Source organism: Lagopus muta, chromosome 5 (genome assembly GCF_023343835.1).
Source record: "Lagopus muta isolate bLagMut1 chromosome 5, bLagMut1 primary, whole genome shotgun sequence".
Taxonomy (NCBI): Eukaryota; Metazoa; Chordata; class Aves; order Galliformes; family Phasianidae; genus Lagopus; species Lagopus muta.
In genome coordinates this window covers 43,569,820-43,586,085 of record NC_064437.1, presented here as the reverse complement: position 1 = coordinate 43,586,085, position 16,266 = coordinate 43,569,820, and the positions used below count along the sequence as shown (strand labels likewise).

At 40.2% G+C, this 16,266-nt stretch overlaps 2 protein-coding genes across 6 annotated transcripts in view; one reads left to right on the top strand and one right to left on the bottom strand.

Moving 5' to 3' along the window:
• Positions 1-177, bottom strand: part of KCNMA1 (potassium calcium-activated channel subfamily M alpha 1) — a 436,284-nt gene extending 436,107 nt beyond the window's left edge. The window contains exon 1 of the mRNA XM_048946538.1: positions 29-177. The gene's annotated coding sequence lies outside the window, so the exon portion shown is untranslated. The remainder of the gene's footprint in view (positions 1-28) is intronic.
• The window catches only part of RPS24 (ribosomal protein S24), a 559,366-nt gene that overhangs the window by 340,248 nt on the left and 202,852 nt on the right, over positions 1-16,266 (top strand). The gene's annotated exons all lie outside the window — the stretch shown is intronic.

Genomic DNA, 16,266 nt, shown 5'->3' with positions numbered 1-16,266 from the left:
CACCCCCGAAAAAATCATCCACCACCACCGCCACACGCCGATGCCGCCGAGCGTTGCTCCGAGATCCCCAGCGCTGCGAGCCCGCTGCCGCCGCGGGGATCGCTCGGCCTCCGCCGCGGATCTTCCCGGAGGTGCTCTCTTATTATTGTTTTTAGTCTTTAACTTGTTATTAGCGATACTCAGTCCCCCCCGCGCACCCTCCTCCTCCTCCTCCTCCTCTTCCAAGTCCAGCCCCTTCCTCTCCTCTTCCCCCCGCGGTGCCGGCAGCAGCCTCCTGTGGCTCCTAATTCATCCTCCGCTGGCCCATCTGCGCGGGCGCTGCCGCCGCCGCCTCCTCGCCCATCCTTCGGGAGCTCGCTCCAGGGCGCAGGCTGCCGCTTCTCACGCTGTTGCTCCCACTCGCGCAGAGGCGCCACCGGCTCCCGCCCCTCCTCCTCGCGCGCCGCCGGGGGACGCGCTCCGCAGGAGGGTGCGGTGCGGGACGGCCCGGGACGCCGCGTGCGCCGAGGGGGCGCCGGCTCAGACGGCTCTGCAGCTCCCCATGGGGCCGCCGGGTCCCGCGGGCGGCGAGGGAGACGTGCCGGCGAGTGGCGGGGCGCGGCGCGGCGAGGGACAGAGACTGCTCACAGGTGGCGGTGAGCGGCCGCTCCGACAGGTCCCGCCGGCCCGGGCGGGTCCATCGCCGTCGCCGCACAGTGGTCCCCGCAGCCGTAGAGGGGCGGGGGCGGGCGGCCGGTTCGGAGGATGTCATGACGCAGCGGCTAACGCACGGCGCTGCCGCGGCCCCCGCTGCCGCGCTCCCCGCGGAGCCCATTTTGCCCGCCCTGCTCCGCAGCAGCCCGGCACGACATGGCTGGGGGCTGCCATCACCCCTTGGGGCAGGGGAACGGGGCTGAGGGGGGCTGAACGGGGCTGAGGGCCGTGCAGGGTCACAGGAGGCGGCTGAGCTGCAGCAGCAGGTGCCCGCGGGGCGGGAGGGCTCTGGCGAGGCCGGGCGGCGGGGAGCGAGGAACAGGCGTCGGGGCTCGCTCTGTTCCGAGAGCGTTCTGGGATATTTTTTTTTTATTATTTTTTTTTTTTTTGTGAATGGACGCGGGGAAGTGTGGCAAACGGCCCCGGAACGTTCCTGAAATTAACCCTTAGAAATAGGAACAACGATTGATAGTGACGCGTTGGAGCTGGGAGAATCCGACAAGAAAATCCGGATCGCTGTCTCCTTGGTGTTTTTTTTTTTTCCCCTTCAGATTTCCACTGTAAAGCAGATGATTATTTATTTATCTGTCTATTTATTTATTTATCGATCTCTTTATTTATTTATTAAATAAAGTCCTCATTTGGCACACGGTCTGCTCACCCAACTGCTGTACAAAGTGTCACGCAGATCCTCTCATTTTTCTATGGGCAAAATGCAAAAGCCTGAGTGTGGCCTTCCACAGCCCACAGAGTCACAGTGTTGTGCACTGGGCAACCACGGCAAGATGGTGAGCTGGTAACCTGTGCCAGGAGTCATGCCTGTTTCTGCAGCAGCCATGAGTTTGTTTGTATTTTTTACTTAAGTGATGGTAATGACATTCTCTGAGTCTTCAGAATTTTTTATGGGTCTCTAAACCTTTCATCTCCAGTTCTTGTTTAATAACAATGCTGTTGGTCTAACTATGACCAACAGCACAGTAACCACAATACTGCACTTTGGTGTGTTCATTCAAAGAAGATCTTCCTTCTGCAGGGGGGTGTTAATAGGGGCCTCTGAGCAGAAAAAGCATGAGCCAGCAATGTGGAGGTACATATGTACAAGTGATGAAGCACTGCATAGCTATATTCCAGAGAAAGACAGACACTCAGTTGCATGGTACACATCCTGCCAGCTGTAAAAGGGAGCTAACTGAGACTTCGGGGTGCAGAACAGAGGTTGGAAAGAAGTGTTACAGTTGCCACTCACAGCCTCACTCACAGGGTGATGCTGTGATGCCAAGTCCCCTGGTCTTTATCAGCCCTCCCTGCAAGTAGAAAGCCACCAGTTACAGTGTCATGTTGACAGGTTACACATCTGGAGACCTGAACCCCGTCCCAGTAGCCATTTGCTCTGGGTTGGAGTTCAGGGAGTACCCGTCCCTTTGCAGTCACGCATCCCCAAGTCCATTCATCCACCAGCAAACCATGGAATGAGGGCAGGACATCAGGATGCAGCCTCTCAATGCTTGATCTTCAGAAGGGCTGCAGGTGCTCACAGATGTCCTTACAGCTAGCAGAAATCCTGAACCACAGCGCTGTACACACAGATACAAAGGATGGTCCCAAGGAAATATTCAGGTGCAAGCAAGCCAAGTCCACTGAAATATGTAGACTATGCTCTCAAATCATTTGCTTTGAACATGTTTATGCAACATTTAAGGCTTAGATGGGGATAGGAATTTTATTGTGAGCACCTGTACAAAAAAACTGACTGAAGTTCAGCTCCTCAAACATTCATAATCTAATCAGCCAATACACGCATCGGAACTTGTAGTTCGTAAATGTCACACTATATACCAGGGAGTGATCTGTGCTAAGTGAACTCCTGTTATTTGTGTAAACAGGTCTCAATATGCTGCAAATGTTTGTGATGAAACTCACACACAAAGATCAACTGGTTGATGCCTGGTGAGGCATCGTCTCAGAGAAGTTTGCTTATTATGAGTTGCCTTTTAAAGGCAAAGCATATATAAAGAAGGAAACTTTGTATTTTGTTCATGGATTTCAAGGTAGAAATACAAATGACACAAATGACACAAAAAGTATCAGCCAAATTAAGTGCCACAGGAGACTGCTCGCTGTGGATAAGTAAAGGACTGCTTTCTGGTGTCCTAACACCTGCATTTCACATTGCCTGCAGAGCAAACCAGGTTTTCCAGCTATGTTTCCTGGAGCAATCTATTCTCGGTAAACACAAAATTTACACTGATTAGTCTTCTATTTACTATTTCAACACAGTAGGTCCAAATTTACTTATTTGACTGAATAATATTTACAGAACGTAATGAGCACCGTGTTTAGCTGTGTTTTTTCTACTGCTGCCATACACCATTGTCTGGGACACAATCATGTCAGCTTGACTTAAAGCTGGAGAGTTTGGTTGCTGAGAGTATTTTAGCAGCAAGAAAATTACTTCTCCTTATGTAAAATAGTTCCCTCTTGTGGATATTCTGTGCACAGTATCACACAGAAAGTATTTAAAATATTCATCCAAACAGGATCTTTGCAATTTAAAAAAAGGAAAACCTCAATTCAGAGAGGATCTTGACACACAGGACAAACTTCTTGTTAGCAGTTCCACATACAGCTGAAGAAGAATGAACTATTGTGTTTAATCAGATATATTTGACCTGCAGAATTGCTTGTTATCAATAACAATTGAATTAATTACAATAAACAAAACAAAGCTAAAGTTGTATAAGTACACCTGTTTGAGTCAAGTATGAATCAGAGAAGTTTGGTTGGTTGGTTGCGAGAAGCCTTTTTTGCATTACAATAAAGAAAATCATAATTAAAAAAGAAGGAAATAAGGAAGTGTAAAGAAAGGATATAATAACAGCAGAACAGTAAGGATTAACAAGAGCCCCTGAACTAGTTAATGAAGGCAGAGAAATTGTTTGGAATGACAAATTTTTCATTAAAACTGAAGAACCGAAGCAAGCAAGAGCCACAGCTTCACTGGTGACACAAAGGTATTCATTTGGCACGATGGTTAAAAAGCACATGTGAGTGCAGTAGCCATGTAAGATATGCGTGTTCCCTACATGATGACTATGTTATACAGAGAACATTCCATTTTGTTAAGAAATGAGCTGTGGGAGACCAAAGACCTAGTCCCCAGTTTTGCCAATAGGCATCTGATCTAATTCAATCTGGGGAAAGGATGGAAAGCTACAGCATGGCATTAGCATACTATTATCCTGAAGGAAAATGCTAGATAAATAAATAAATAAAATAAAAAGACAGAGTCCTCTGATAGAATGCAATATACTGTAAACTTCTTCACCACAGCTTTTTTTAATGTTTATATTTAAAATCTCCCCATCTGATTAAAGGTACAACATAAATGTTAAAAAGCAGCTTAAAGGATTTCAACATTCCAAAAATTAGGTATTTATTCATTTTCTATAACACCAGGCTTTGGGCTGCTACCTGAACAGTCCTTTTGTAGGATGCACTGTTGTTGCCTCCGTTCATAATGCCACTAGGCTAAATAATGAGCATTTGTGGCCAACACCCTCCTTATTTACATTTTTGTTACCACAGCAGAATGAGCGTTTATATAAGTTCAGTAACTGTGTCAGAGGAAGAATTTATTCACAGAAGTACAGGGAAATAATAATAAAAATTGTTTACTAGTTCATGGGCATGACTTGTGTTACTGAGCTCAGTGGGGCATTTGTTCTTGACCTCATAATGCAGACACAATATCAGCTGGAACTAGGCTTTACGTACAGTCACAGATGCCTTGCATAATTAAGTCTGAGCCTTGCTTTAAGAGTATTCCTTACTATTGCTAGCTTGTCCTGGGAGAAGGGTAAAAAAAATAAGACACTTCTAGTGATTAGACAGGTACAGAATAAACAGCATGAGTTAATTCTGAGAGATCTGTGATTTATGCAAAATGTTTGCTCTCTGTGACGCTGAGCTGCTGTCGTTAAACAGCGCTAAGTGTGGCTCTGCTGCCTTAGCCTTAAAGAATCTGAAGTGGAAATTTTTTCTGGAGGTGATAATAATGGGCACAGAAAACTAGCGTGACCATATAGCTATATATTTTTATATGACAAATGATTATCATTTGTTCTTTCTATAGAGTTTAGACAAATTATTTCAGCATGTATTAATCAACAACCTCATCTAGCTTATTTTGCATATCCCCAATCCCTGTTAAAAGACTAAAGTATATATTTAGCATGATAATATATTGCACTCTCTAACACCTTCTTATCAAAGCACTTTGCAAATACGAATACATTCAACTTCATCACATCTCTCTGTAACAGTATACGTGAACACTATTCTTGGCAGCAAGATTATATAACGATTTCCTTGAATTAGTTAAAACTTTGGTATTGAAATCTATTTTGGCACTTAAGCCTGGCAGAATCCTCCAGCTGGCAGGACAAAGATATACCTCAGCAAAACGTTTTAATGGGTTGCCCAATCATTCAAAGCAATCATCTCCAAAATACTGGAACTCTCGTGCTCAGTCCAGCTAGATAATATATTAAATAAATTGCCCTATTCATATTAATCCATGCAGTATGAAGAGAAATGTAAAGAGGTTAGTATTTGCAAACATAGAGTATTTGCCCTTGGCTTCTTCTTTTCTTTTTGAGTTGGTCCTTATACTTTTTTCATTAGCTGGGTCCTTCAGTGAGCCATAAGCATACCTCCTTGTCCACAGCTTTCCCTTACCAAAAGACCTGAGCCATGCAGCATTTGGTAGAAGTGATATTTGTTGCCAATAGGACCATTTCATACTGGAAAATAAGTGTGCTTTATGCATTAGTTGAGTGATAAGACATCTGAAAAAAGGTGACAACAGAACTGATTGCTTCAGGAACAGTATTAATTTAGCTATATTATATTTCCTAAGCTCTGGAAGTGCTTTTAATAAATATCAGTCTGCACACATGAAGGGGCTCTTGACTTCTTAAAACCAGAGCGTGTTTATTACCACTGGTACCAATTTTGCCTTCCAGTCAGGGATTTTGCCCCGGGGGAACAGAAATCAAAGTTGTAAGGAGGTATTCTACTTGAAAGTCAAATTGACTGTACAGCTCTGCTTAGACTTTTCAAAGTATCTGCATCTAAAAAAACACCACCACCACCAACAGCAACAACAAGCAGAGATGAAGAAGACAGAAAATACAGAAGAAGGACTGTGATTCACCAGTTTTTCACTCCCACAGCTAGGTGACATAGGTTGTTTTTTCAACCCAAGTAGTATATGCTTTATAGAAAGCTGTGTCTCTTCGACATATGAAAGTATTCAAACATCACTATGAAGATTTCCTTTTCAAAAAGAATAATTTGATTGGGTGAGCAAGCACTGCATACTGAGAAATAGGAATCTAACGTGTTGCTGTGTATACTCTAAGATACCTTAGGAGGAGAACGATCTGGTCTGTTACAACAGAAAAATGCTACCTTGAAGACTGAAGAGGAGCAAGCATTGTTAAACCCAAGGAGGCTAATTATGTAACAAAGGAGATACAGGAATAGCACAGTTAAATAATGCATCAAAAAATACACAGAACAAATCAAATAACATGCATAAAAGACCTCATTCCATTTCTTAGCCTTTTTCTGAGTGGGCCTTGACATCCATCTAATTAATGAAAAGATAGAGGAAGCAAACCCTTCATTCTGCCCTCAACATAAGGATAGAATATCAGAGCAATGAGTAACATGCAATCAGCCACCACATAAGCAGGGTAAAAATGCTCTGACCTTGCTTTCTGCCATTCAGGCTGTGTTATATTAAATCAGGATGGCCACATCACCCTGCAGTGTAATGTCAGGACTTCATTCTGTGCTCCTCTGCAGCTTTGTTCTTTGTACCAGTGTTGGCATCCTTTGGTGCTTCCAGTTAGGCACAGAAAATTCTTATGAGGAATATACAGCGAACATTATTGTAATACAATAAATACCTAAGTCCTCTCTATGTGCTACCATCATGGAAACACCAAGTAGTGAGAGTGTGCCTCCCATATCTTAGCACAGCTTCTGACAGTGGTGTTCCCCCTGTGACTTTCACTACCAGCTACAAGTAAAGCATTCCTGAGCTACTCTGTATTGCTATAGTGATCACAAAGCCAATTTTTTTTAATGTAATTAATTTGGAAGGATACATGGTTATTATATCATCTTCTAATATTTGCCATTCATTATACATGATACCTTGTTCACTGAAAGTGCGTAGGCCAGATAGCTTTATGTAATTGCTTCTAGGAACCATTTGACTTTCACTCTAGATCTTTCTAAGGTGTTTCTAGAAGAGAAGGTTGGAAACAGGCATTTCCCTTAGACTTGCAATTTGTTTAGAGATGCCTGTTCGCACTAGGCAGTCCTCTGTCATATCCAGCAGCCAACTGTGCCATGTGGCATTGCAGAGAGATGCTGCCGGCAGGATCAGTTCCTGCTATGGAAAAACTGCCCTGAAAGCCGCTGCCAGCCTTCATGTTCTGTAGAGTTCAAAAGTCTGTGGCATACAATTTGAAAAAATTATTTAGGCAGCAGAACAGTAGCAACAAGACTGTACTGCTGTTCTGCTACAATTAGACTAGTGGAAAATTTCACCAGAAACACTTTAGTTCTTTTCATAAAGATCCAAACAAAGACAGATTTGAAGATATGTACGTACTGAAAATATCCACCACAAAAAACAGTGCTGAGCGCTTAGTAATTGAATGTCCATCAGGTATAAATCTGCTTAACTCTGACAGATCAAACATCAGGCATACTAAACCTATAAAGAAGAGGACATATGCTTACAAGCAGCCACTTCATTTATTTGCAGCTTATTGTCACACTTATGCTTTGTTCTCCCCAGGATATAGTCACATTAAGAATGTCAGTGATAATTTTTGAGAATAGCCTTAACATTATTTCAGGAAGAGCTGTATTTGCTAAGATCTGCTTTGCTTACTTGTCTCTCATACCTTTATGGAAGAGAATGGTAGATATACAACTGAAAATAAATTAGAACAGAAATAAATCATGATTACTTGTGTTATCACATATCAGCAAATACAATGAATTTTGAAATGATGACTTTCAACATAATCAGAAGACATTCTGTCATCCCACTACATGAGCATGTATCCACCAAAGAGTCTCTCCAAATGGAAGAAGAGATAAGATCCAGTCGATGCTCAATCCTGCAAAATGCTGAGCATTCCTGCTTTGATCTAGCAAAGCATTTAAACAGGTGTCTAATTTTATGCACAAGTAATCTCATAGAATTCTGTAACCAAGTCACATGTTTAAAATTAAGCATCTGTTTTAGGTCCAGGGTGACAAGGCTCAGCACCTTGTATGATTAAGTGACTAGTAAGCTGAAGAGGTTGTGTAGGAGTCATGTCCTTAATTGCTTGCTGACTTCATCAACACTTAGATGCAACTGAGGCTGTATTTTATGGTGTGCAATATGAAGGTGACCTTTAGTTCCAAAAGGAATATGACTTTAGGATTCCCTTTCCTTTTTGGAACGATATGTTCTTCCATTAAAAAAAAAAAAATGAAATAATAATACCCAACTTAGTCACAATTTCGGAAGGATCAGAGATTAACTGATACTGTAGTTGTATTCTTGAGAAAAGATGAACATCTTGAATAATAGTCTAAGCACATAATACTGTTTTCTCACTGACAGATCCAAATACATCCTATCATGAGTCAATGGTGCTGCTAAGAATCAGATATACACCAGCAGTCACAGACACATGCCAAATGACAGAACTCCACTAGTGCAGCAGTCTTATATGCAGTACTGAGCCTGCAGCTAACTATAAAACAAAATACCCTCAGCTTGAACTCTAACTAACTGAAGTCAAGTCTGTAATGATAGCTGCCTTAAAAAGACAACAGATCTTATCATTTTATCTTTTTGTTTCTCTTGTGCTAAATTCAGTGGATTGTTGGGATATTTAATGGCAACCATGAGAGTGAAACTCTAGTTAAGACCTCCAGCTGCACCCTCTAGGCAACATGATAATGATGAAATGGAGCTTTATGGACTGAATATCCTCATACGCTACGTCTATTCACATACATGGCTTTAATTTAATTTGATCTGTGGACAGATGTTCGTTTCTGTTTCCTAACAAACTAATTTTATTTCTCCCTGTATTTCACCAAGTATGAACTTGGATAAATTATTTGGGAAGAGACATGGATTGTTTGTGTCTTATTCACACAGTTTTGCCTTTTAATCCAAGTCTGTAGCTGTATCAATGAAAGAGATTATAATAATTTACGAGTGTTTGTCTAGTAATAGACACAGGCTAATTTGAAATCAGTGTAGCGATATGTTTGGGGAAAAGCATAATAAAGCATTCTTTTTTTCATGAATGTTCACAGGTAGATATTCTGCAGATAATTTTTTTATTATTAACATGCAGCTTTAGGCAGTGGAATATTAATTGTATTTAAATGTGAGACATTAATCACAAACTTTCCACCTAATCACCATCTCAATCATGTCTCATTCAAAGCTTCTGACAATAAACTTTTGTGTTTTATGTATATTGCTTTATCTCACACAACAGGTTTTCCCAGTGCCTCTCACTAGACGGAAGTTTGCCATTATACATGTGATAATAAATTATTATTTATCTAACGTCAGTATTTGAGGAACAACCATACAGAGTCTACTGACAACTTACTTCTAATTTTTACATACGGATTTTCTACAGTTTTTATAGTACATGAACGTGTCCTTCTTTTCATAAAGTATGGTTATCATTAAATGTGTATTATAAACTATTAATAGTTTCAAGACTTACTGAACTTAGCATCAGGACTCTGAATTTCCATTGTGGTATTTCAAGTGTTTCCTTCCTGTATCAAGGAATGGGTAACTCAGAAGTTTTTAAGATCTATAAACTGCTGATGTCTTATAAGCATCTGTGTCCCTTGCAAAGATGTGTAAGTTATGTATTGCAAGCAATTGTAAACAAAATATTTTTAAGAGTTGGAGACATTTGCTACCACAGAAAGATTGTGTAATACAGATTATTTTTTCAATAGTCTGAGTGAAGCCTGGGAGGACCTCTATTCATGGGGTATTCATTCCTATCTAAAGCAAGGAAGAATTGTTGGATGCATGTATTCATTCCCAAAGACAGAATGGGCTGGTTACTAATTGTTTCCCTAGAAGGAAACTCACCTTCCTTATCTAAAAAAAAAGTCATAAAACACTTTATCTTTTGTTTGCGGAAAGTTTCAGGTATTTAGTGACAGGTAATCATGAGCAAATTATTTACTAACTGCAACAAAGCAGTAGAACAATGAAAGTCTTTCAAGGGCAGGTTAAAATTAACATAAATAAATACAATTTTTATAGACACTATTTAGACTAAACACTTGGCTCATTGTACATCAGATTAGTGCCCTTTCAGTGACAAGCACTGTCAACTAATTAGGATGTGTTTAAATCCTGATTGATGTATAAAAACAACACACTTCTGTGTGCACTGTGAGAATCACAGAGGCAGATTTAACCAGTTGTTATCAGTATCTATAAACTGAAAAACCTAGCCTAAATTATGTTATACAGGACAGAATTTTGCCGTAAGAAATAAAGAGATAATGCCCACTGAGTGCTTTCACTCCTTTTTTTGAGCTTTTTTTTTCAAAGAAGTCATTCAGATTTCAGAATCAGGAGCTTACAGACTTCGCTAAATCACCATAGTTACTGTAATTTTTTGAGTACAAATTCACATCACTATTACAAAACTGAATATATGGCATTTTGTGTATTTAAAATGTATTTGAAATTAAAGTTAGGGAATTAGGCCCTGAAAAGATGTTATGCATATGATTACACACCTTTTTATTATCAGCTTTTGGCTGCTGTCTACATTTTACAGCAGAAGCTCATCTTGAAACCCAATTTTTGAGATATTTTGTTCTAGTGTGTGGCAGCACAGTGATACAGCACCTTTAGCCATTATTCTGCAACAACAGGAAATACACAGGAATATAAAAGTGTGTAAGAATAACAGAAACTAATTATTGTCCAGTCTGAGAGATAATATATTGGTATTTCAGGCCTCCTTATAATTACAGTAAGGCAAACAACTGTCTCTTCTAAAAAAAGCAGTTGTGGCCAGTGAGGACTTAACCACTGTTTATCTATTGCATAAATTTCTTCCTGCCTCTCACCTAAAATTGGACAAGTACACTTATCTTTGCATAAGCACAACCAAATGGACTAGGCCCACTTAATTCTCTGTGGTCTCTCCCACACAGTTTTAAATACAAAACTTTGCTGACAAAAAGTCAGTCTAGACTGTAAACAACATTTGGTCAGAAGAACTTCATGGAAAAGCCTTGCTTCTCTGACTGCAGAAAAAACATGGCTGTAAGGAAGTACATAGTCAGAAATCATTTGTGCTTCTCTGATGCACTGATGCCAAAATGCTTGCATTTTTATTGACCCTGAGAGTATTAGGAGTGCATCCCATAAAGAATCTGAGATGTGTCTGTCTGTGGTGAGAGCAGCATCATGACAGTGTAGGCCAATAAACAGTCAGAAAATGCAGAACTCTGTTTTAACTCCCACGGGCATCCTTTTAATTTCACATAGACCAGAACGAAGAGCCTGATATAAAACTAAGTTGTATAGACTTAGCCTCTTTCTCCTGCTACAAACCTCAGCACAAACTCAACTCAGTGTTCTGGGATAGATGAATGATATTCTTTCATACCTCTCTCTATATGTATACAAATATGTATTTGTCTACATGGGACACTAAAGGTATTGCAAGCACTTCTCATGACCTTTCTTCTGCACTACCTCCGAACACATTCTTGTCCAGGGTAGCAGTATGTTATAGAAAGCAGGGAGATTTATAATAAAAGTGGTGAGTGTAAAGATTCAAAACTCTTTGAATCTTGAGTTTGAACATCTGAACTCTGCTGATCTTAAGACTTAGAAGTGATTTACAGTGGTAGCTGGCTTTCTAACACCTTCCATGTTATCTGGTTCCCACCTGCAGCAGTACAGAAACACCTTTTTCTTATCATCTCACTCTAAATGTAGTAAAAAAGCCCCAGTTCTGTATCTTTTCAACCTTCGTAGATAAAGGTGAGTTCTTTATGGATGCAAGATACTGAGGATAGCATTTGTTGTGTAGTGAGTATAAGCTGTTTGTTATGAATCTGTGCTTCTCTGTGCTTGTATAAAGTGACTGTATTTTGGACTTTGCCTACCTGAGTGGGAATACACAAGGGAACACCCAGAGGCTGCATAATGGAACCAGAGGGTGAAGAGTCTGAGATAATTTTTTTAAGTAGTTGGTTGTAAAGTAAAGGCATGGTACAGTTTCAGTTAGGTCCTTCTTTTTTTTCTTCTTCCCAGTTAATGGTTTGAATATTCATACTGGCATCATATTAAACCTGATGCACTGGATGTCAACACACACACTTCCTACTGGGTTTTCCTCATGATGCCCTGTGTCTCTCCTGCCATGTGTACATGTTCTGCCATGTGTGCATGTTCCTGAAAACAAGACAGAGGCGTTTAAACCTCATTTAAACCAGGCAATGTAACTATTACTAGAAAGTACTACAGATGGTTGACTAATTGAACTATGGAAAGCATTATCACACCATTTCTCAATTTAGAGCTCATTATTCGAGTTCAATCTCATTTCATTACTGTTACAATTCCACACAAAGTTAAAGTGGGTTTCAAATTTACGCACCTGCACAAAATTATTTTGTAATCTTTTTTGGACTGGTATGCCATCTACAGCCAGTCCTACCACACCACTGAGAGTGATTTTTTTTCCACTTATTTATTTTCAGAGTATTTGGAATTATAGGTTATTTGCTAGAGCAGAAGCCCTAAAGCCAGAACATGTGTGCAACCTTGGCTCTGTGACTTTGAGCAAGTCACATGCACTCCCTGGGTCTCATGTTTACTACTTGCAAAGAGCATTGTGGGGGTTAATATTTCTGTAACACTTTTAGAGCTTCACATGGAAAGCACTGCAGAAGCTCAAAGCACTACTTATTAATAATATCTATATTTATATCTTTCCAGTTTATGTCTCAGGTATCTAGCACGGGGATTTTTATTTCTACAACGCTGAAGGCCTTCTCCAATAAAAGAGTATGGCAGCTACTTATTTAAAGTTATTTTGCACCAGATTAACTGAATGCCTTAGAGAATGATACTAGGTCACCTTCTTAAAATGGCCTGAATACCAGCAGAAGATTAAGAAATGGTGGGAGTGACTATATTTTGTTACACTGAAAGCACTGCAAGCAAAGAGTATATGAGCAAAGTGACATTCAGTGACAGATTGAATTGCATTATGATAAACTAAAAATGGCAGAGAGACTCAGTCCTTTGGAATAGTAAGTCTTGAAGATTTTCCATTTTGATAATCAGTTGATTGACAGAGGAGTTACAATAAGAAAATGGCTGTGATTTTTAGTTACATAATGAAACACACAAAAGCCACCTTGTGATCTGACATAGTTTCTACCTTACAGTAGAGTAATGATCTGTGATTCTATGAATCCCCAATCACTCTTTAAAAAATTACCTAATCCTTGACTTTCCCAGCAGCGGCACAACAGCAGCTGTAACCAAATACTCATAATACCAGATCATATGTGATGTAGGAACACGAGCTACCTTTCATTTGGCTGGGACACTTACAGTGCAATCCTATAATTAACTATTGCTGTGACTTGATTTAAGATCATATGTGCTAAAATACAGTTGGAATTTTGACATTTTAAAGACCTTAATACCCTTCACTAATTTGTCCCATCTATCCCCCTGAAGTATCTTAACGCAGAACTTGAGTGCGTGAATTATTTTAATAGCATTGACATAAACATGCATCAGAGAGAGTGGTGCTGTGTTAGTATAGATGAAACAAGGAGAAGAATAGAAAACACCCAAAAATAGGCAGAACTGCTATTGGCAGACTGTAGAAAAATAGAAGTAGGAGAACAACTGTAAAACAATATAGTCCAAAGAAAGATGACCTTTTAAAAAGGAAAAAACAAAACCAAACAAGCACAAAAACACCTTGACTGAATTTTTAACTAGCGTGTTTGTAAAGCAGGTTATTTTTCTATGTTTTTTGGCTATTTTCCTGTTTAAACAAAAACATTCACAAACTATAATCTCAAGTGTTTAGCTAATCAAGGTTAAGCAAGCACCAGTTTGTCAATAATGTGTCATTTTATTTGAGCAATATATCTAACTGATTTAGCACAAGTAATGTTAGTGGACAGTTAAGCATGAGAATTTGCACTCAATGTAATAAACCTCTAGTATAGCTGTGCACATATTTTATCTGTTGTTTTTAAAATGAAATACATGAATTCAATTGAATCTTCACTTTTGCTCTTAGAGCAAAATTAAAACGAATGCTAAAAAAAACAATTTAAAAAAGTCGATATAAAAGATACATAAAAGATAAATTTCTTGTGTTGTTTTCTTTGAGAAAAATAAGGCACTCAATTTGCTAGTGGACTTCAAAAAGTTATATTGCTATAGTGGTCCTTAACTGACAGTGTTGCAGCAGTAATGGTATTAATGCAATTTTATAGCATCACATATTTATGTGGAAAGGGACCTGGGTGTCCCTTTTTATTATTATCCCTTTTTTATTATGAGGAAAGGGACCTGGGGGTGTTGGCTGATGCTCGGCTGAACATGAGCCGACAATGTGCCCAGGTGGCCAAGAGGGCCAATGGCATCCTGGCCTGCATTAGAAATGGTGTGGCCAGCAGGAGCAGGGAGGTGATCATCCTCCTGTACTCAGCACTGGTGAGGTCACACCTCGAGTACTGTGTTCAGTTTTGGGCCCCTCACTACAAGAAAGACATTGAGGCCCTGAAACGTGTCCAGAGAAGTGCAACGAAACTGGTGAGGGGTCTGGAGCACAAACCTTATGAGGAGCGGCTGAGGGAGCTGGGATTGTTCAGTCTGGAGAAGAGGAGGCTCAGGGGAGATCTCATTGCACTCTACAACTTCCTGAAGGGAGGTTGTGGTGTAAAAGGGTCTGGCCTCTTCTCCCAGGCAAATAGTAGGACCCGAGGAAATGGCCAGAAGTTATACCAGAGGAGGTTTAGGTTGGATATTAGGAGAAACTTTTTCTCTCAAAGGGTGGTCAGGCACTGGAATGGCTGCCCAGGGAGGTGGTGGAGTCGCCGTCCCTGGCAGTGTTCAAGAGGCGCCTGGATGAGGAGCTATGAGATATGGGTTAGTAATAGGAATGGGAGGGTGGTTGGACTAGATGATCTTGCAGGTCATTTCCAACCTTGTGATTCTGTGATTCTGTGATTTTATGTTGAGTGCTACTGAATGAGATGCAACACTAATACTAAAAATAGTAGAAAGATTTCCTAAAATATAAAAAGTAGGTAAGGTTTTTGGGAGGTTTCACAGCTCCACTTTAATTTCAGAATTTTGTTACACATTATATTTCTTGCATTTGCAATAAGGAAAGACTTTATGTTCTTTATGGCCACTGTCTAACTTCCAGAGTTCCCATTAGAAACAGCATTCTGTCCACAGAACAAGTAGAAACGCATCTATACTGTTCAGACTATTTGTAATTCTAGTATTACACAATGAATTTTCAGCATTATTTTTCACACCAAATTTTTCACATGTTTTGTGGTTTCTTTGGTTTGCTTTGCCTTTTTCTTTAAGATGGCTTTTCTGAAAGAAAGCTGTAGGGTGAATATAAAGTTACTAACTGGCTGATATCAGTACAGAAAAGGAAATACTTTTTTTTTCCAGGCCTAATAACATCCAGTTCAGAAGGATATGTATTATTTGGTATGCCACAAGCTTGTCAGACTGCCACTGGCAGCTCAAAACCAGGTCACAGTGTTGTACAAGGATCCTACTGCTGGGTAGTATTCTCTAACAGAGAGCATACATGGACAAAGGTACAAATTGCATAGCAGCAACAGCTGGGTGAAAGAAGATTTAACTGCTTATTGGAAACAGATGGTGGGCTATTAGAAATAGTCTAAAGCTGCCCTGGAGGAACAGGAACAGGCTTGAGAGAGACTACAGCAGACAAGAATTGAAAACATTAGTGCAAAGACTTCGTAGGATGAACATGTTGAGGCATTCATCCTAATGTCTTCCCACCTCTATTATAAATTTTAAGGGCCATGAGCAGAGGAGAAAGATACAAATTATAGAAACAGATGGAGAGTCAGTGAGGCATAGAAGTGCAGGTGCTATATGAACAGATGGAGTGAGAGGAAAAATGGAAAGAAAGAATGCTAAGTCTGGGAGTCAGTGGATTCTGCCCATCTCCAAATACATCAAATTGTGCAGGTGTCTAATGGCTTGGTCTTGGAGGGGGATTCAGAAATGAGTTACATCACTTTCCTACTCAGATAGCTCACTCCTTCCCATTAGGGGCACTAATTTCTTCACTTCCTATGTACATAAAAACAAGCTAACTTGTCCTTGAGTACATCTGACTGCCAGAAGTTTTCAAACAGTTATATGTGACAAGGCATAACTAATGG